Consider the following 8975-nt stretch of genomic DNA (forward strand, 5'->3'; position numbering starts at 1 on the left):
CTTGAATTAAGTATCTGTCTACTTCGAAAAATCTTACAATTTTACAAGTAACTTCTTAGTGTCTCCAAAAATATGTATTCAAAGCCCTAAATATACCACTGTGGTGGTATTGCAAGGTGTACATGAAATGAAAGAGAGCTATTAGCCTTGAATCTAAAAATTATTTTTCATTTTCTTAATGACTCCAGAATCTATTTGTTCCAAAAAAGTAAATAAAAGCTTTTAAAGAAAACTGTAAAAAGATACACTTGAGATATTTTTTATATCAGATGAATTCATAGTACATTACAGAGAAACTGCATGTCAACTTTTGTGTGTGTGTGTTTCAGTCCTGGGGCTTGAATGTAGGGACAGGGCATCGTCCCTGAGCTTCTTTTCTTCAAGGCTAACACTCTATCGATTGAGCCGCAGCGCCATTTCTGACATTTTCTGTTTATGTGGTACTTGTAAGGTCTGCCCCGGGCCATGCAGGCACTGACGTCCAGACCTCCTGCTTACCTTATAATACTCAGGAATCGAACCCAGGGCTTCATGCATGCTAGGTGAGCACTCTACCACTTAGCCACATTCCCAGCCCCACGTCAACATGTTTTGTTTTGTTTTTTGTCCGTCATGGGGCTTGAACTCTGGGCCTGGGCGCTGTCCCTCAGCTCTTCAGCTCAAAGCTAGGGCTCTACCGCTTGAGCCACAGCGCCACTTCTGGTTTTCTGGTGGTTTGTTGGAGGTAAGAGTCTCACAGACTTTCCTGCCAGTCTTGGCTTTGAACCGCAATCCTCAGATCTCAGCCTCCTGAGTAGCTAGGATTACAGGCATGAGCTACTGAGGCCCAGCTCCATGTCAACTTTTATAACCAATCTCAGATACCTAGAATTAATTGACAACCCCCCAGCCCCCGCAAAGGAAGATACATGAAGGGAAACATGGATACAAGAGACTTCTTTTCCAAAACCATACGTTTTTGAAATATGTTAAAGGACAATGAGAAATACAGCATTTACAACTTCTCCATATACCTTGAGATACTAGACAATGTTAAAGGAACTTTTGAATCAACACAGAGAAATAAATCATGAGAAGATTTTATTGGCACTTGAGGAAAGAGCTGCTGTCAGAAGAAGACAAAAGCAAAAACACTTTGTAAATGTGAAGCTGGCGGAAGGCTACAGGTCCCCTGGAGCCCTAAACTTCAATTCCATGGTCCCGTCTCCGTTACTGCCTTGCAGGTTAGCATGCGGTGGGTCGCAACACCTGGCGCGCGACGTGGGGCACGCAGCAGAGCACTGGGGACGGAAGAATTTGGGAGGTCAGCCGTGGAACGCTGAAAAGCTTGTGATCCGGAACCCACGCCAAGACACGCTTCAGGGCTGCCAGGTTGTCTCACGGATCTCCGGAACCAACTGGGCCCAACTTTTCTTAAATAGCAGATTACCATTTATTACATCCGTCCTCCAAGTAAACAGCTTGTCCCCAAATGACCAGACTGTGATTGAAGATGTCCTAGAGGAGAGTGGTTATTACAGTTGTACATCTAACAGGGGGGACCAAGAGTCACCCAACCAAAAGATGGAAACACTGCATTTTCAATGGACTTGGTTTCCCCAGTGAAGTTCAAGTTCTGGACTTCAGCCACGCTGCAAGATGCCCAAGGCCTGGATGTTGCTAAAAGGTGTAGAAGAGGACATAAACAAACTTTCATGGGCCAGCAGAACGTCTATCTGGGGGTCTTGTTGAGGTGGAATGTGACTAGCTATATGGCTGGGGGCCTCCATTCACTGTATGCTTTATATACAAGATGGCAGGGCTGTCAATGCGCTTCAAGGAGAAATCGCAGACTTGGTGGGGGAGAGGGTTGGGAACACACACAGAACTTTCTTCCTTATTTTTTCAAACTTGTCATATTTTTCGAAGGCACATTTTATCCTCAGGATTGCAAAAACTATTTAGTATCTAGCCTTCCATGTATTAAAAAAAATAGGGCTGGGAAGGTGGCTCAGTGGTAGAGTGCTTGTGTTGCATGCATGAGGCCCTGGCTTCAATTCCTCAGCACCACATAAGCAGAAAAAGTCGGAAGTGGCGCTGTGGCTTAAGTGGTAGAGCACTAGTCTTGAGCTGAAGAGCTGAGGGATAGTGCCCAGGACCAGAGTTCAGGCCCCACAACCGACAAAAAAAACAAAAAACAACAACAAAAAATAGTTTTAGATAAAGAAACTTACGGCACCCAAAATGACATTTCAGGTGATTTACTGTTTCTCTCATTTTTTCAACCTTAAAAGAAAAAATAGGCAATTAAAAATAAACGAAAGGGGGCTGGGAAGGTGGCTCAGTGGCAGAGCGCTTGCCTTGCATGCATGAGGCCCTGGGTTCGATTCCTCAGCACCACATAAGCAAAAAGAAAAAAGCCGGAAGTGGCGCTGTTGCTCAAGTGGTAGAATGCTAGCCTTGAGCTGAAGAGCTGAGGGTCAGCGCCCAGGCCCAGAGTTCAGGGCCCACGACCGGACCCAAAATAAATAAATAAATAAATAAAATAAACAAAAGGATTGGTTCTCATTAAACCACTTGGGTGCTAATGGTCTTGAACCATGATCCAATGTAGACAGTATTTATAACCTTGCACAGCATCTGGGAAACTTGTCAAATTGTCAGATTTATGTTAGCCTAGTAGAATATCTTATGTACTGTTTATAAGTATATATTTAGGTTTAAGTATATGAGGAATGGGGATAGTTTCGCTTAGATTGATGCTTTGCTGCTAATCCAACTTTAAGGTGTAGTTTGAAGAATTCATAGAATCTGTAAAAGATGGAATATTCTGTATTCTTAGTCTCCCTTATTAAAATTATCCACATTTAAAATAAATTTTTGTTGTGGGTAGACAAGAAAAAAACTCTAAGAAAAGTGAAGATACTTCATTATATAGTGAAGTTTGTATATGTGTGTTATTTTTAATGTTATTAATTTAATAATATTAAAGAAAATAAAATCACAACTATTCCAGAGTTCCACAAAGTCAGTCATATATGAGGCTATTAACAAAAGATAAAGAGGAGGTTTTTTCCTATGACTAAGGTAACCTAAAACCTCCTGATTTGTCAGTTTATCCTTCTAAGATCTATACTGTGTTGCTCTGAACTACCAAAACTCTCTTGAAAAAAAGCATTCTCCAAATTTGGAAGAGGAGTTATCCAGATCATTACCAATAAAAGTTTAAGTTTACTTAACAAGGTTAAGGAATACACAAGCAATACAGCTATACTTATGATATTTTATTTGCTAAACTGAGTAGAATATGGAGGTTCAATATGTACCCTTTATAATTTTCATATTCATAATAAATTATAAATTTAATCACTATCATAAAGTGCTTTTGTGGCTGAGTACCAATAGCTCACCCCCAACTATTTAGGAGGCTGAGATCTGAGGATTGCAGTTCAAAACCAGCTTGGGCAGGGAAATCGCTAAGACTTTTTTTTTTTTTGGCCAGTCCTGGGACTTGAACTCAAGGCCTGGGCACTGTCTCTGAGCTTTTCTTGCTTAAAGCTAGCACTCTACCAGTTGAGCCAAGTGCCACTTCCGGCTTTTTCTGTTTATGTGGTGCTGAGGAATCGAACCCAGGGTTTCATGCATGCTAAGCAAGCACTCTACTATTAAGCCATATTCCCAGCCCTAAGACTCATATCCAATTAACCACCAAAAAGCCAAAGGTGGAACTGTGGCTCAAGTAATAGAGCTCCAGGCTTTACTTAAAAACAAAAAACAAAAAACAACTAAGGGGCATTGCCTGGGCTCTGAGTTAAAAAAAAATTTTTTTTTGAAAAACAAAACAATTTTTTAGCCTAGCAGTGGGCTCACGCCTATAATCCTAGCTACTCAGGAGGCTGAGTTCTGAGGATCTTGATTCAAAGCCAGCCCAAGCAGAAAAGTCCATGAGACTCTGTCTAATTAACCACCAGAAAATCAGAAGTGGTGCTGTGGCTCAAGTGGTAGATTGTTTGCCTTGAGTTGAAGAGATCAGGGACAGCCCAGGCCCAGAGTTCAAGCCCCACAACTGACAAAACCAAACAAAAACAATTTTGTGTTACCTTCAGGCACATATATTTTTATATACCAATTCTCAAAAATTAATGTAGAACATGTTTGTCTCTGAAGTATTGTGATATTTCAGTATTGTTTGCCATAAATGCTCTAGCACTCTACTTACGATTATCAAATTATTTTTCCACTAATATTTTTTCAGACGTAGGTATTACAATACAGTGATGAGCATGGGATCAAATAAGCCCTGTCTTCCCAAAGATTATATTCTGGTGGGGAAGGAGACAAGAAATAAGTAAAACTGTTTTTTGTTTGTTTGCTTGTTTTGTCGGTCGTGGGGCCTGAACTCTGGGCCTGGGCGCTGTCTCTCAGCTCTTCAGCTCAAGGCTAGTGCTCTACCACTTGAGCCACAGCACCACTACTGTTTTCCTCATGTGGTGCTGAGGAATCAAACCCAGGGCCTCATGCATGCAAGGCAGGCACTCTACCACTGAGCCACCTTCCCAGCCCATAAAACTGTTTTTTTTTTAAAAAGTCAAAAACCAGGCACTAGTGGCTGACACCTATAATCCTATCTAATCAGGAGGCTGAGATCTGAGGATGGCAGTTTAAACTCAGCTCACATAGCAAAGTTCATGAGACTTTCATCTCCAGTTAACCACCAGAATACCAGAAGAAGTGCTATGGCTCCAAGTGGTAGAGTGTTGGCCTTGATTGAAAAACCTCAGGGACAATGCCTAGGCCCTGAGTTCAAGTCCCATGACTGATGACAAAAATAAAATAAAATCACACTTTGTAATTAATGAACAAAAGAAAGAAAGTACATGAATGGAGGGAGGGTGACCAAATATATTCATTATATTCAATGTATGCTATATAAAAATTGAACTATGTAACTTGAGGGAAGGGATGAATGGGGAAAGAAGGGAGGAATAATGAAAAGAGTAATATTGAACAAGATGCATTATATTCACAACCTGACTTCTGGAACTAAAACCCTTTGTACAAGTACTTAATAATAATTAATAAATATTTTTAAAGTAACATGAAGAGAATGTGTACAATAGGGTTGGGATAGTCTAGAACATATTTGAGAAAGGGCTCTCCAGAAACAATTGCATGAAAGAAAAAAAAAAAAACATTTGAATACTTATCTTGGGCTCATTCCCCTGACATCACCTTATCTGACCTTTTCTGCTTGACTCAGACATATACTAGTTATTGCAAATAAGGGAACCATGGGACCTATGTTTCTTTTTCTTTTTTTTTTTTGGGTCCGGTCGTGGGGCCTGAACTCTGGGCCTGGGCGCTGTCCCTCAGCTCTTCAGCTCAAGGCAAGTGCTCTACCACTTGAGCCACAGCGCCACTTCTGGCGTTTTTCTTTTTGCTTATGTGGTGCTGAGGAATCGAACCCAGGGCCTCGAGCATGCAAGGCAAGCGCTCTACCACTGAGCCACCTTCCCAGCCCCGGGACCTATGTTTCTTTGGGCCTGGCTTACTTCACTTAATATAATTTTTTACAAGTCTATAAGATGATTTCTATGTTGCTTTGTATGTCCCTCCCCCACGGTATAACCCCTGCTTTCACTGTATTTGATGTTGGTATAATTTATGAAGGGGAAGGGCAAAAACAAATCGTTTAAATAGGGATACAGGTGGACCCACTGCAACAATGAGATGTACAAGTCGTTATGTCGAAATATGAACTTTACAACTTTGGTTGGGGGAGGGGAGGATCAGGTGGGAGGGGGTGGGGCAAGTATGGGAAGGGGAAACAAAGAGGAGGCAACAATGCTTGATAAAAAATGTACTTGTTATCTTGCCCATGTAATTGTAACTCCTCTATACAGTATTCTCACAATAAAAAATAAATAAATAAAAAATAAATTAAAAAAAAAGAAAGGGCTCTCTAAAGAAGACAATCTAGGATAACACAGAAACAAAAAAGGCATCTATGCTGGCATAATAAATGACCAAAACTGAGTACAACTCACCACCAGCATTCTATTAAGTCAGAAATCTGGTTAGGCAAGGCTAACTGGTCTACTCCAGTTTTGCAATGTAGGAAAAAAGGTGTCAGCTAACCAAGGCTCTAACCTTTTCTCTCCCTAACCCCTTACCCCCTCATTCTGGGGGTTAACTCCAGGGCTTCATGCTAGCTGGGAAATTCTATCACTAAGCTATAGTCCCAGTTCTTGAGTTCTTAAGATTTTAAAAGAAAACTACTTCTGAGCTCACTAAAGTAGATGGGAGGATTCAGTTCTTGAGTCTTGACATTGTAAAGCCCTATTTTCTTGCTGGCAGTCAGAAATTCTCAGCTTCAGAGCCTAACAACATTTCCGGTGATAACCTCTTTCACCATCAAAGAAAATAATGGCGGGTGAAATCATTCCCACCTTTCCCATTTCTCTAAACTCTGCTTATTCTGGCTAGTAAAGGTTCTCTGCTAATTTTAAGGTCTGGTGTACTTGTATTGGGCATATTCAGATAGTCTAGGGTTATCAATTAATCATATCTAAAAGTTGTTTTTGCTATGTGACAGATAACATAGTCACAGTTCTGGGGTCTGTGAGGGGAACATTATCCTGTTTAGCAGAGTCAGAAAAACATTATTCCAAGAAATGAAACAGCAAGTAAGTACAAAACACGAGTTGGGAAAGAGTATGGCCGCACAAATAAGCAGTAAGGAAAAAAAACCCTAAAGATGCAACACAGTGAAAACTATAGTAATAGTAGATGATACCATGTACTTCTACATATTTAAATTGTACAAGTTTAACATTTGAGTTTTAGAATCAATCTTGTGATTCTAAAGCTAAAAGTGGAACTTAAACGAACCCAGCCCATTTGAATTCTCATAGCAACAAAAGTCATATCTGTCTGGGGAAATTTCTTTTAATTGGCATTTTTAGGCCCAAACATTTTCATCTCTGTATATAAGCATTGCAATATTGACCATTACTCAATCATGGTATTTGTAACGTTTATATTTAGATACCAGGAGGCAAAAAACAAATTGAAAAAGAATTCACAATAAAAAAGAAAGCACAATTCTTGCTAAAAATTAAAAAATTAAGACAAAAAACAAATTGTTTTCCAACAGATTTCCACAAGATTTTTACAGCACTATTTGTGGTTAAATGTTTATAAGGAGAATTGCACCTGTGCAGTGGTCCGTTTTTAAATAAACTTGCACCTGCAGTGGCTTTTCATAGAACTGCTATTTGAGATACTACATGTCAGCTGCATGACATCAAACAAAGCTCACTCTCAACCACACAAGTACTGTTCATTCTAATTTGTAAATGGCCTACTTCCAAAAACATTTGAAAAAAAGCTTATATTTTATGATTATTTCCCTAGACTCACAATGATAAAGTTCCTAAGAAACTACTAAAAAAATAACATTTTCCTTTCATCTTATGAATTACTACTCTGGGTCTCTTCTTTCTGAAAATTTCTAATCTATTTTGAGAAAAAAAACTTCTGCTACAAATGTCTGCTCTCCTTTTTCTGTACTATATGGTTTGCTAATTCCTGTTTCTGAATCATTTCTATGCTATCTTTTTTTCTTACTACAAATTTCTTTATCTTTCCAACCAATTTTTATCAAAATCCTAAAATCTTTAATACTAGTTCTGTAAGTCTTTAATTTATGATATCCCATTCTGTTCATTCAATTGCTTTCATAATAATTGTTAGTATGGGGCTTGGAAGGTGGCTCAGTGGTAGAGTGTTGCCTTGCATATATGAAGCCCTGAGTTCAATTCCTCAGAACCACATAAGCAGAAAAAGCCGAAGTTCAGAGTTCAGAGTTTACAACTGACAATAAATAAATTGCTAGTAAATATACTTTATATCTCCACATACCATTTTACATGAATTGGCATATTTGCTTTTACATCTTTTTTTCCTAAGTATATAATTTCTCTCCTATAGAAAATGCTTTCTAGATGCAGAGAAGGGATCAGAAAGTACTATCAAATGGGATGTAAAAAGGCTGGGAAGGTGGCTCAGTGGTAGTGCTTGCCCTGGGTTCAATTCCTCAGCACCATATAAGCAGAAAAAGCCGAAGTGGCTCTGTGGCTCAAGTGGTAGAGTGCTAGCCTTGCCCAGGCCCTGAGTTCAAGCCCCAGGAGTGACCAAAAAAAAAAAGGAAAAATGATCTGAAGTTGTGTGCTAGTATCTCACACCTGTAATCCTAGCTATTCAGGTGGTTGAGATATGAGAATCCAAGTTCAAAGCCTACCCAGGCAGACAAATCCAAAAGAATAATCTTAACCTCCAATTAACCAGCAAAAAAGCCAGAAGTGTGAGTGAAGAGGGGCAAGAGGAAGACTACATTGTATATACCACAAAATTAAGAAAAGTAACGGAAGAGGGATGAAAATGTTGAAGGGAGTGACACTGATCAAGATACATTATTCAAAACTGCTTTGTTATATGGCATCTCTTTTGTACAATTACTTGAAAAAAATTTTTTTAATTAAGGGAAAAAACCTTTAGTGGAAGTGTGGCTCAAATGATAGCATGCCAGCCCTCAGCAAAAAAGCTAAACAGAATGTGAGTTCCTGAGTACAATCTCCAGCGCGCGCGCACACACACACACACACACACACACACACACACACACACACACACACACGAGCTGTGAGGCAAGAAGTACAGTTAAGCCGGGCGCCGGTGGCTCACACCTGTAATCCTAGCTACTCAGGAGGCTGAGATCTGAGGATCGCGGTTCAAAGCCAGCCCGGGCAGGAGAGACCGTGAGACTCCTATCTCCAATAAACCACCAGAAAACCGGAAGTGGCGCTGTAGCTCAAGTGGTAGAGCGCTCGCCTTGAGCTGAAGAGCTGAGGGACAGCGCCCAGGCCCAGAGTTCAAGCCCCACGACCGACAAAAAAAAAAAAAAAAAAAAAAAGTACAGTTAAGTAGTAGAATGC

Source organism: Dipodomys spectabilis, unplaced genomic scaffold (genome assembly GCF_019054845.1).
Source record: "Dipodomys spectabilis isolate Male_0828 unplaced genomic scaffold, ASM1905484v1 ptg000043l, whole genome shotgun sequence".
Lineage (NCBI taxonomy): Eukaryota > Metazoa > Chordata > Mammalia > Rodentia > Heteromyidae > Dipodomys > Dipodomys spectabilis.